This window comes from Ciconia boyciana, chromosome 3 (assembly GCF_034638445.1).
Source record: "Ciconia boyciana chromosome 3, ASM3463844v1, whole genome shotgun sequence".
NCBI classification, from domain to species: domain Eukaryota; kingdom Metazoa; phylum Chordata; class Aves; order Ciconiiformes; family Ciconiidae; genus Ciconia; species Ciconia boyciana.
In genome coordinates this window covers 40,854,314-40,866,999 of record NC_132936.1, presented here as the reverse complement: position 1 = coordinate 40,866,999, position 12,686 = coordinate 40,854,314, and positions in this window count along the sequence as shown.

Below are 12,686 nucleotides of genomic sequence, written 5' to 3'. Positions count from 1 at the left end.
TAGGGCCTGAGCCAGACCCCTGGAAGGACATGGGTGACCCTCAGAGGCGATTTTGCTACAAGCTTCTGTGACAGATGTAAATACTTGATTTGCCTGCTCCTGGCAGAGAAGTCCCTTTGTGTCTTCCCACAAGAGCAGGGCCAGGCAGGGAAAGGCAGTGCCCCGTGTCCCAGGGGCCCTTTGGGAAGGGAAGTGCCCAGCAATGGGAGCTTATGGGTGACAGAGAAGGAAACACCGGCAGCGGGGAGCAGTGTCCAGAGCAGAGTCAGGAGCAGACATGTGCCCCAGCCCCAGCAGTGGGGTGAGGAGGAGCTTTCCCTGCGGGTCTGAGGGGATCGGGCTGACTCTGTGCAGCCCAAGAAGCTGCCAGCTGGGCAAAAGGATCCAGCCAGCAAAGGCAACAGAGAGGGAACCGGTGTTCAGAAAGCCCTGGGCAGCAGCCACAGCCTTGGTGACTGCCATGTGTAAGACTAAGCCTTGTCTTTAAGAGGGTGGCCTTAATTTTGGCATTTTGGCTCCTTGTTCCCATTCGGGATGTGAAGGAACAGTAACGAAAAGGGTAGTTCCCTGTGAGCAGAGGAGTTAGATGTTGGGGTTGATCAATGTGCTTCTTGGGTTTCTAAATAATTTACAGCCCCAAACGGTTCTGCCCAACCTGACTTTGCTGCCTGTGGGATTAAAGAAAAATACCTCTTTGTAGTAGGAGCTCCTTGTTACAAAAGCACCCATGCCAAGTCCTACCCAAGTCCAGGATGTCTTAGTCACCCTGTGACTCTTTCAGGGCTATCTCCTTGCCTGGATGGGAGCACAGTCGCTACTGTGAATGTGACTGAGCCTTTAGAAACTTTCCCTGTGGGAAGTTTCTTGGCAGTCCAGAGCCATGGTTGCACCGGGGCTCAAGCCTGTGCTGGCTGTACGGGGAGCAGATAACTCCCTTCCTCTTGCAGCAGACTTTTATAGATCTGAAGACTATTAGCGTGTCCTGCTTCAGTTCACTGTTCAGGTTAAAGAACCCGATTAATCTCCCTTGGACCATGTTTTTAAGACCTTCCCTGCACCCTCACCAGGTAGCTGACACACTGAGCGGCCATGTCCTCCAGCCAACACCTCACTGATGCTGAGCTGCAGGACCAAATCCCTCCATGTGTTTTGTAGGGTGCAATCCTCCTTGTGCAGCCCTGCGAGATGTCTGCCTTTCTCTCAGCACTGCTTTTTTCTGCAGAAGTGCTACCAGGCAAGCTGCGTCCCATCCTATATTTGTGCAGCGGATTATTCCCAGCTCAGCATAATGTTTCCCACCTGGCCTTCCTGAACTCGCTTCTGCAGATCACATCTCCAATTCACCTCAGTTACATTCAAATTCTGACCTCATCTGTACCTGCTGAACTGCCCACCACAATGTCCTCCACAGACCCTACATTTGTTACTGCCAGGACTGTCAAGAGCACCAAACTAGCTATGTAAAAAGGTTCAGAAGGGCTAATCCACCAGATGTTTGCAGAAGCAAAACCTTGGGCAGGTGGTTAACTTCACACAGGTCAAACACATTGAATTTATGAGGGCTGCTCATAAGCAGCCGTATTTACATACTTGAGTGTGTGGAGAATAGGTGCCGGCTGTTTTAATATGCTGGTCACTTTATTAAGGAGAACCAGAATGGTATTTTCAGTCAAGTTATGCCAGGGATTAGTTTGACAGACTTAATGTAATTAGATGGAGATGAGTTTGGCCCGGTGACCTTTTTCTTAATCATGGTGTCTTCCCAGTGTTTGATCAATGACTCTTCAAATAGCTTTGAACTGATTTAAGGCTTTTCTCACCGTTTGCTTAAAGATCTTTTTCTCCCTTTTTAATATACAAGACTACTCCCTCTGTGTCCTCAAAGACATCCTCATGTCTTAAACATATCACTGTTATGGGGAGGTTTTGCTAAATCCAAACCCATTAGTCAGAAGGGATGCGACTACTGGGTTCCCCTTTCTGCACACCCATGCGATTGCCAGCAAGGGGCACCTGGATTTCAGCAGAAATACCAGGATCAGGGGAACATGAGATTTAAAGCCGACATCCACTGTCTTTAGGTGGCCACTTGGTGAAGCTGGTGGGTTTTACAGGAAAAGAAAAAAAGCCCACAAAGCTTCAAGACACATCATCAACAGCAACAGATAAAAGCTCAGAGCTGCTAAGCCAACACTGCCTCTGCCTGAACACTCCTGCAGTTGTCAAAGAACAATACAAGTAAAAGTGCATCTTAACTTTCTTGGAGCTCTTAAGGCAGGCGTGCTTATCTGCTTCCTGAAAAGAAAGGGAAGATATCTGAGGATACAGATGATTTCAGCATGCACAGGACTTTGTCAGCAGAGGAAAAACAGGGAACAGTTAAGTACAATTTTCTCTAATTTTCAAAGGAACCTTGCAGAAGAATCAAGCTATTGAGAAATAAATGCTACTCTTTGGACATCTTAATTATATAATGTTCTCTCTTTTATGCTGGAAAGTGGTCTGGCTCCTGACAACCATCTATGTATTTGGTGCTTGTAAATGAATTGCAGATCATAGTTTTACCAAATAAGAGATTCTGTGTTTGTTTGTTTTTTAAGTTGAGTAGATCATGTAAGAGCTGCCCTCCTGGATCCCAAAGTTTGAGACACGACTGAAATGCAAAGGTAGGCTGAAACCAGACCACGATCATGGAGGGCTATTGGCTCTTATGAGGCTGTGATCTGCATTTCAAGGCAAAGTCAAGAACAGCTCGCTCCGTACTAACAGACCTCCTAAAAATCACAGGAAAAATCCACAGTACTGGTGATTTCCTAGTTCTTGTGCAGGGGGGCTGGCAATGCTGTTCGGTCCGTGATTTCCCTGATTTGGTCTGCCTTGAACTTTTGAATGAGCGCGATTCATGCGACTGAATGCTTCTCAGAGCAGTACTTAAGCCCTGGTTTGGGAAAGCACAGAAGCACATGTTTGCCTTCAGCCTTGACTTCGGTTGCTGAGTAATTCCACTGAAGCTCAGGGCAACTAAGCCCTCACTTGAATTAAACAAGCACTTTGCTGGGTGGAAGCTGTACTTATATGTTTCTCTGTGAGAAAGTATTGCAGTTTCTGTATCATCAGAGTTGCAGATTTGGTGGGGCTTTTTCACTTAGAGCCCCAGTTTTTTGCATGTATGACTCCACACCAATTCCAGCTTTGTTCTTTTAAAACTGAACATTTCAGGAGTTTTTCAATAAGATTCCCAGCCACCAGGAAATACATAAATACAGATGAAATGCCCTATGCTTTTAATAGTTCATTACTTAGAGGGAGTGTGGACCCAAATCATGGACTTTGAGTGTAAGGTTGATTATAAACAATAAAATGAATTAGCCCTGTTCTCTGCCCACCATCTCTCTCTATATATATTGAAGGGCCCCCCACCTGTGACCAAGGAGAGGTTTCTATTCCACCTGATGCACATTTTGGGTCACAGGGAATAACAGGTGGATGGACAGTCCAACAGCTGTATTTCACGTGCCTGGAGGTCCAGTCCTGAAGTGAGGAGCACAATCTACCTTTGTACAGTGCTGAGAATAACTATTTTCACACCCTGTGCATCATTTCGCCACTCAGCCCCCATCCGGGCGTGGGAAAGCAGAGGGCAGAGACCTGCCCTTCCTACCCACTGAAAGAAAGGGCGAGGTACTTTAGGGACGACCTCACGGCATCACGAACAGCGAGTGGGGATGCCCGGACAGCCCGGGAGAGCCCGTTGCTAACCGGGACCACAGAAGCGCTGGGCGCCGCGGGGAAGCCGCGCTCGGGGGATGCCCGCCGCCCACCCTCGCTCCGAGCCTCCCACCGGCACCACAACCCCCGACAGGAGCCCCGCAGCCCGCAAGGACCCCTCAGGGACGCCGACGGGAACCGTCTCAAGCTCACGGAGGAAAACTCAGGAGTAACTATAACGGCGGCAGCCTGCTGCGTGCCCGCCGCTTCGGGAGCAGGTTTCCCCCCTGCAGCCCGTCCCTTCGGGGCAGCAGCGGGGGATGCCAGCCGAGGCAGCCCGCACCCTCCCGCGGCTCCCGGGGACCCCCACACGGTCCCTTCCCTCCTCCCGCCGCCGCCCCCAGCCCCAGGCACTCACCTGGGCTCCGGCGGCAGCGGCTCCTGTTGCCCCCTGGGCGGGGGTCGCTGCCCCCGGGAGGGCCGGGAAGGGCCCCGCCGCCTCCCCGCAGCGCAGCAGCCGCCAAGTGCCGCGCTGCCCCCCGGCAGTGGGATTTATCGGCGGCAGCGGGGCGGGGGGGGACGCGCCGTGCGGAGCCACTTCGGGGCGCGCCGCGGCTGCGGGCAGCGCCCGCCGCCTTGCCCGCCCCCTGGGCGGGGAGAGCCGGCGGGGCCGGGCCGAGGGGAGGATGCGGCGGTGGCCGCGGCGGCGGCGGCGGCGGCGGCTCCGTTCCGCGCCGGCGGGAAGACGGCACCGCCCCCGCCCTGCCGCGCCCGCCAGGGGGCACCGCCGCTCGCCGCCGGGCACCGCCGGCCGCGGGCACCGGCGGGGTGAGGAGCGCGGGGAGCCCGGGCCCGGCCCCCGTCCCGCCGCTGCCGCCGCCGCCGCCGCTCGGGCCAAGCCACCGCCTCTCCCCCGCCGGCACGGTGCTCAGCACGACCCTCTGCCGCCGGTGCTCAGCACGACCCTCGCCGCTCCCCGCGCCGAGGATGGGCGGGGGGCTGGACCCGCGTTGGAGGGGCTGTCCTTCCCCTGCGGGGCGGGGGGCGGCTGGAAGCTGCAGCCCTGCGTGGAGCCCGGCTGCGGGGCTGGGTCACCCCGCTCCCGGGCGGGGCTCAGGCCGCCCCGACACGGGCAGCCGCGCGGAGGGTAGGTGTGTCCGCGGGCAGGGCGCTTCCGAGGGCTGGTACCGGCTGGTCTCGGCTTCAGGGGCTCTCTGGAAACCGGGAGAGCCTGCGTGGGGCTTGCCCTCTCCTCGCAGCCCGTCCCTGAACACCCCTTGCTGACCGGTGCTGGAGAAGAGCTCCTGGACCAGGCGGGGCTGTAGTGAGAGCTGTGTGGGTTTGCGAGCTTGTTTTGTGAGTGTAACGTTGCATCCACGCTGGCTGAAGACACAGGAGGGAAAGTCACTCAGTTCTGCGTTGTATACCCTATACAGAGTGATATATACCCTATGGGAGTATCATACAGAGAGTTTAGATGCCATCAATGACTCAAAAGCAAGTAGCTTTTCCCTCCGAGAATGACATAATTTCTACTAGCAATGCCTGCTTTGTCAAATGCAACTTTGATGCTCTATTTTCTGGCAAAATAGGTAGGATGGAAGCTTCCCCACATATCGAACAGTTTGGATAAAAATGCCACAGGAGAATCTTAAAAGGCTTCTGCTTTTCTGAGGAAGGATGGATGCATGGGATGCAAGAAAAACAAGAAGTGAAGAGTGGAAGTAAAAGAACCTCTGCTTTGTCTAAGGAAGTTGTCTCTAATTAGAAATAATTTTATTTTGCATAGCTGTAGAATCTTTTGTTTTAATGTGGAGTGTTGCTGGTTTAAAAATTCCTTCACTGAGTCTCTGTTCCTGTTTCTCCTGCTTTGCCAAAGGAGCAGAGAAAATAAAGAGATCTTCTGTCCTCGTGCTTTCTGGTGAAATGTGTCCAAGACTGCTGGAGAGCTCCATGGTCTAAAATGAGAGTGGGAGATGGCACAGACCAAGAGCAAAAATCTTCAGACCTTATTAATCATGTGGTAATATCCTCCTCAAATTTTGCACAACAAAGCAATGAGATTGCCAAACATTTTTTATGGTCAGTAGTGCTGAAGAAGATTTCTGTCCAGGACTTTTTGTAGAGTTTCTGACATCTCCTACTTATGTTTGGGGGCTAGAGGAGATGGGAAGGTTACTATGTGTTCACACAGTGTCAGCCATAACAGGGCCATAGTCTTCAGTGCGGCCATTGTCATGATGGTCAGACAAACAAAAACTGTAAAATGTAGTATTTATTTAGACATGTGCATGACCGAATAAAACAACTTGCTGTATAACTCCATTCTGGCCTGTGTCCCAGGCAGTGACTCTGCATCTCACCCGTCCTCCCCTAACATACTGCAGCTACAGGTAGAACAAACTTCTAGGAGCAGGAGGCGACTGCATCAAGCACATCCACATGGGGAGACCTCCTTCCAGGGTGCCTGACCATGAAAATATAGGCTTGAAAAATAAAAGCAATATTATGCAAAAATTAAGCGTGGCAGGAAGGATTTAAACTGAGACAATGGGCTCTTAATGAAAGGCACAAACGTCAGTCACTCACAGCTGAATGAGTACAAGTTGATCAGAAGCTGGGTGGAGTGACAGCCCAGAAACCTTCACATTAAGTCAATTAAATCCCATTATTCTTTAGATTTTTTTTAATAATTAAATTAATTTCATGTGACTGTGTAAGGAGCTGGAATGACTGCCAAAAACTGTTCTTGTGACAGGCTACAGAGGCAGGATTAGTCAGTAATTATGGCACTGGTGCTCAAGAGAGGTTGGTTAAGAGTTTTGTGTCTCATCTGCCCAGCTCTGAATGGCAATAAAACAACTCTTCATTCCAACAAACTGGGGCAGGGCGGTATCACCATAACTGGACCATCTCTTACTGTATCCCAGCAATGGCCCTCAGACGGGGTCTGTGATTTCCTGGGCGTACTTGTAGGTGGATGATGGAGAGCACGTTGAGTTGCTTCCTTTCAGATAGTCACATATGTCTTGCCGTGAAAAGGAACCTGCCTTTCAGACAAAATTTCATATGCATTCAGGCATGTATGCATGCATTTGCTCAGTCAGCCATACTTCCATCATGGCAGGACTGTGGATGCAAGAGGAAAGGCAGTGTGAGGCCATCTTGTTGTGCACTCATCACAGTTTCCCTTACTTCAGTTCTGGATCATTCAGTCACATTGAGCCATGCTGCTCTGGGCAGCAAAAATCCAGCAGAATTGTTGGCTGGTTGTTATCTACACACATTTCTTCTCTTTCTTTAATGTATTGCCCTTCTCTTTTCCCAATCCTTTCTTTGCATTCAGGTTGCTGCTTCTTTCCTAGGAAGTCATTGGATATGTCACCAGGTACGTCTCTGCAGAGCTAGAAGAAGCCGCCAGAGTGGCTGTCAGCAGTGTGCTCTGTAACCCCCTCCTTTCTGTCTGCAGGGCTGACTGCTCAAATGCTAATGCACTACATGTGGGATTCATCTGCCTTTAGCTTTTGACATTGTAAGTTAATCATTTGAGTGAAGCTCGTCACCTAAGGCTCTCTATATAGTTAATGGAGAGAAATACACACCTCCAGAAGGCAACTCAGCTCATCCATCTTAGGCATCTATGTGAAGATGAAATGAGTTGCCTTTTGGAGGTGCCCATTTCTCTCCACTGAGTCTGAAGGGAGCCCAGGGTGACTCGCTTAGATGGAGATGATTAACATTTAGATATGTACAGTGAAGTGAAATGGGTCTCACTTCTTTTGAGTAATTCTGGTAGTCATGACCTAGTGGAGATTGAGAATCTCTTGAGACTTTTCTGCATATCCTATAAAATCCTAGCTAGGAGCAAATATGAGCTGCTTTCCAGTTTTCTGGCAAATAAAAGGAGTGCTGATCAGTCAGGTTGATCCCAGTGCAGCAGGGTGATGCTAATCTAGGAAGGGGCAAAGGAATGTTGTTCAAGCAGGTTCCAGAGGTGCCATTTCGCTACGGGCTGCCCCCACCCACCTACCCATCTCAACACCATGGCTGGGTGCTCGGAAACGGGTGACTCCAGATCCACTCTTGCCTGCACTGAAACAGGTTCTTCTTCAGCAGCAGAATGATTCAAAACTCATTTTAAAGGGCTCTTGCAGCTCTCTCTGAAGCACCTTGTGCTGGCTACGATGAGATGCTGTACGAGGCACGCACCAGACTACTATAGTCCTTCTCTCAAAGCTGCCTCTTTCCCGAGCTCTGGATGCCATCCCACTACCTTCCAAAGGAGATAATATTTTTTTTTCCTTCTATGAAGAAGTGATCTATTGTGTTGTCAGTGGCCAGTAATCTACTGCTCTGCAATTACTCCTCATGAGCAAATTAACAAAACAGCATCCTCGTTTTATTTAGATTAATCTCTGCAGTTAAGAGTTGACAGATGATACCAAAAATACCAGTGTAAATACTGTGTATTTTTATGTTTGAGCTTCTCAGAAACACTCCCAGGCTTATGTTTTCCATGGGTGGTCCCTGGTCATAAGTAGTTCTAGGACCGTGAAGTATAAACAGATGATACTTCTGCAGGGAAAAGCAGAGCTGCCCTTTTTAAAAATGCTGTCTTAATAAAAGCTGCTGAAATTCAAAACTTGGCAGGATTGTATTCCTTGGTAATTGGTCATTAGTTTGCTGTTGTTCTGTGGTCCTTGCTTGTCCACATGTCAGCACTGCAGCATGATGCCTTGGAGCTGTGATGTGCCGCCCGGTGCCGTCAGTGCTGTCTTACTTCAAACAGAGCAACTGTGGTGTCTGCTCAGCAGCAAAGGTCTGGCCAGGAGCATTGCCCAGAGGGCACAGCTGTAACACGCTCACATCTAACAGACAAAGTGTTAATGCATGTGGCATGGTACATGCACTGTGCCTTCTGGCTCTGCTACGCTGGGGCAAAGCCTGTTTGTGACTAGTTTGTTTGTACAGTGGGCAAAATAATTATGTATTAGCTTATGCGTGTACCCTGCTCTGGGTGTTTTCTTTCCACCTCTATCAGTGGCACTGGTAAATGCTCAGCAAATGTCACCCTTACTCTATCATTCTCTCTCAGTTATTTTGCAGGCTCATTTATCTTGTAGCATCCCCAAAACCTCAGCAGCTCATTCCTGTGCAGGCAGTTCATTTACTGATCACAGTTTGTATGGGATCTGCTTTGGTTAATGCTTTAGCAAATTTTTAATATTATATATCCCAATTAATGCTCCGCCAAGGCTGACATTTGTCACAGTTTTTTTACTTGATCACAGCCAACCAGGTTGTATTGTGTATTGTTGCATACAAGCTTCAAGTCCCCTGAATTGCACCTACCGAGATGTGGTTTCTACAAGGTGTCTCTCACATCCTGCCTCACCCCAGTTTCATTGGGGCAACGGTGCTGCGGTGCCTCCTTGGCAGGCACTGTGCGGTACCTGAGGACCCCTCTTGTCCTTTCACAGGGCAGTGGGCTCCGACCACCCGAAGATGCTGTCTGAAGATGCTGCATGTGGACTGCAGAAGTTGTGTTCATAAAGAAGTTAAATCCTGGCTCAAGATACAGCAGAGCTATGGGGTCGAGAAGATCTGCAATACTCATTAAACCTCTAGGAAATGCAGTTTGGGGTATGCTGGAGCCAGGGCAGTGACAAAGTGTGCACATGGGCTTGTGCCCCCTTCACGCTCACCATCCGTGCACTGGAGAGCGTAGGCCCCTTTTGCACACTTTGATATGGCCATCCACTGGGCGTGCAGAGGGCTTTCTAGAAGAGATGGAAGTTGGTGAATCATTATACATGTTTTCCTGGCATATGCATTTGGAAAAATATATTAAAAATCTGTATATACAGTTAAGGGGCTTCAAAACTCCACAAAAATGGACTTGTACTTTGGATTTTCAATGGCATACTCATTATTGCTTCACGAGTTTTTGTGGACCCCTTTCTGGACTTGATAAAAGCCCCTAGCGTTGATTAAAATGTGAGAAAACACACAACACAGAGTACTCTTGACAGAGGATGTCATGTTATTTAGATGGCACCTAAAATTAAGTCTTGAATTGCTTTAATTATAGTATTATAACATTATATTTTAAAATTTTGCTACAAATAACCAATGGATGAAAACACAACCTGAAACTTAGCCCACATTTTTGTGGCAATAAAGTGAATCGAACAGGATGCCTCTTACAAACTCTTTGCCTTAGGATGACTATCCGTTGCTGGAATATTTATTCCTCTTAAACTGAAAACAGTCAGTATTTAAACTCCAGGTTTATTAAAAATTCATTCAAATTTCATACCAAATTTTTTCCATGACTTTGTATGTATGGGGAGATTCTAGTACAGCAGTCAGTATATTTGAGCACACTCAGAATTTCTCTGCTAAAACAGGAGTGTGCTGAAGTATGCAATTTAGTCCATATTGTACAATGAATTGATAATTTTTTTTCTGCTTTTATTTTTCTGTAATTTAGTGCTATTCTGACAAACCACAAAGAAATGCTTCTAAATGACTTTCATATTGATAAGGAATAGCCAAAACAGTATCTTAAAACCTTGAAAGTCTGTATCTTCTCAGCTTAATAAAAAACATTTGTGGAGACATTGAGCAAATAATTGTGTTCTGTTATGATTCAAAATGTGAACATACGGAAATTACAGAGAAAGGAAAAAACGTGGTCGAGTGGTGAAAAACAATATCAGTTTCACACTGAGCACCCAAAGCAACGCATGTCTAAAGTTGCTTGTAGGCAATAGCTATAGTTGATAAAATCCTCCAGAATAAAGGTATTCTGTTTTGTTGTTTTTTTTTTTTCCAAAGAACTGCCCCAAACTTTGACTCATTTTGGCTACATCCCGCGGCAGTTCTTTAATTCTATCTATCCCACCTACTGGGGGTGTGCCTGTGATGGCTGTAAATTTTATGACGCAGCGTGCTCTGGTATTGCTGCTGTAACTTCAGCTGTTAGCTGGGGATGTTGTATGGTTCTTAGCTTGACTGTAATGGGGATGGATCACTGATTTGGGATGTTGTTTGAGAACACTGCCATTGCCAATGTCAAATGGTTAAGTGGTGATGTTGAAACAGGTGATAAATAGAGGTGGGGATGACATGATCCCTTATAGGGATATATCTCACTATGGGTTTAAAAGATGAAATGAAGATGACACTCAATGGCTAGAATTTTGTTTCAGTCTAACATTCGATATAGTCCCCTCTACTGGATTAACTTTAAGTCTTTTCAGACACTTTTATAGCATGATTTTTAGTTGCACCCAAAGCCTGCTGAAATTGATAAGAAAACTTGCCCTGTCTAATGGGTGATGGATCACACCCTTGGAGCAAGTTGTGCAGAGAACATCTCTGCTCAGATGTGCTCTGGTCTGTTCCTATCCTTTCTTTAACAAATACTGAAGTAGCATTTTACATTACCTAGAACATAATAAAGGTGCCAGTGCCCAGTAAGATGTTCACTAAATAGCAGGTTTTATCACCAACAATCAAAGATGCGTTAGGATCTAACAATACAGAAAAATTTATGGGCCAAGGAGGTATCCAGAGTTTTTGAGAACACGTTTTAGGACAATAGCTGCAAGCAATTAAGCAATTAAATCCTTCACATGCTTACAGCTATGGTTGGTCAGATAAGTAATCTCGCCACCACTGGATAAGGCAAGAACCCACTTATGTGCTGTGAGTCTGCTGTTCCTCTTCACAGAATCACAGAATCACAGAACTGTATAGGCTGGAAAAGACCTTTAAGATCATCGAGTCCAACCGTAAACCTAACACTACCAAGTCCACCACTAAACCATGTCCCTAAGCACCTCATCCAAACGTCTTTTAAATACCTCCAGGGATGGCGACTCAACCACTTCCCTGGGCAGCCTGTTCCAATGCTTGATAACCCTTTCAGTGAAGTAAAATTTCCAAATATCCAGTCTAAACCTCCCCTGGCGCAACTTGAGGCCATTTCCTCTTGTCCTATTGCTAGTTACCTGGGAGAAGAGACCAACCCCCTCCTTTCAGGTAGTTGTAGAGAGCCATAAGGTCTCCCCTCAGCCTCCGCTTCTCCAGGCTAAACAACCCCAGTTCCCTCAGCCGCTCCTCACAAGACTTGTGCTCCAGACCCTTCACCAGCTTCGTTGCCCTTCTCTGGACACGCTCCAGCACCTCAATGTCCTTCTTGTAGTGAGGGGCCCAAAACTGAACACAGTATTCGAGGTGCGGCCTCACCAGTGCTGAGTACAGGGGCACGATCACTTCCCTACTCCTGCTGGCCACACTATTCCTGATACAAGCCAGGATGCTGTTGGCCTTCTTGGCCACCTGGGCACACTGCTGGCTCATATTCAGGCGGCTGTCAACCAACACCCCCAGGTCCTTCTCTGCTGGGCAGCTTTCCAGCCACTCTTCCCCAAGCCTGTAGCGTTGCATGGGGTTGTTGTGACCCAAGTGCAGGACCTGGCACTGGGCCTTGTTGAACCTCATACAATTGGCCCCAGCCCATCGATCCAGCCTGTCCAGGTCCCTCTGTAGAGCCTTCCTATCCTCAAGCAGCCCAACACTCCTGCCCAACTTGGTGTTGTCTGCAAACTTACTGAGGGTGCACTCAATCCCTTCATCCAGATCATTGATAAAGATATTAAACAGGAGTGGCCCCAACACAGAGCCCTGGGGAACACCACTTGTGACCGGCCGCCAATGCGGCTCTTGATGCCACTGCCCCATCCAGCGGAGCTGACACTCTCTCTTTGCAAACTCTCTGACATGACAGAGCCCAGCTTACATACGCCACTGTTAGGAGCAGTGCTTTTTATGGGTCATGTGTTTCTCAAGTGTGCATGGCACATTTGCTTTACACAGTATTTGTTGCTGATGGTTGCCCGATTATCTGCATGGGCTACCAGGTGCATCCCAGCTGCTGAGGGTGGTTGCTCAGTCGAATCACTGACGAG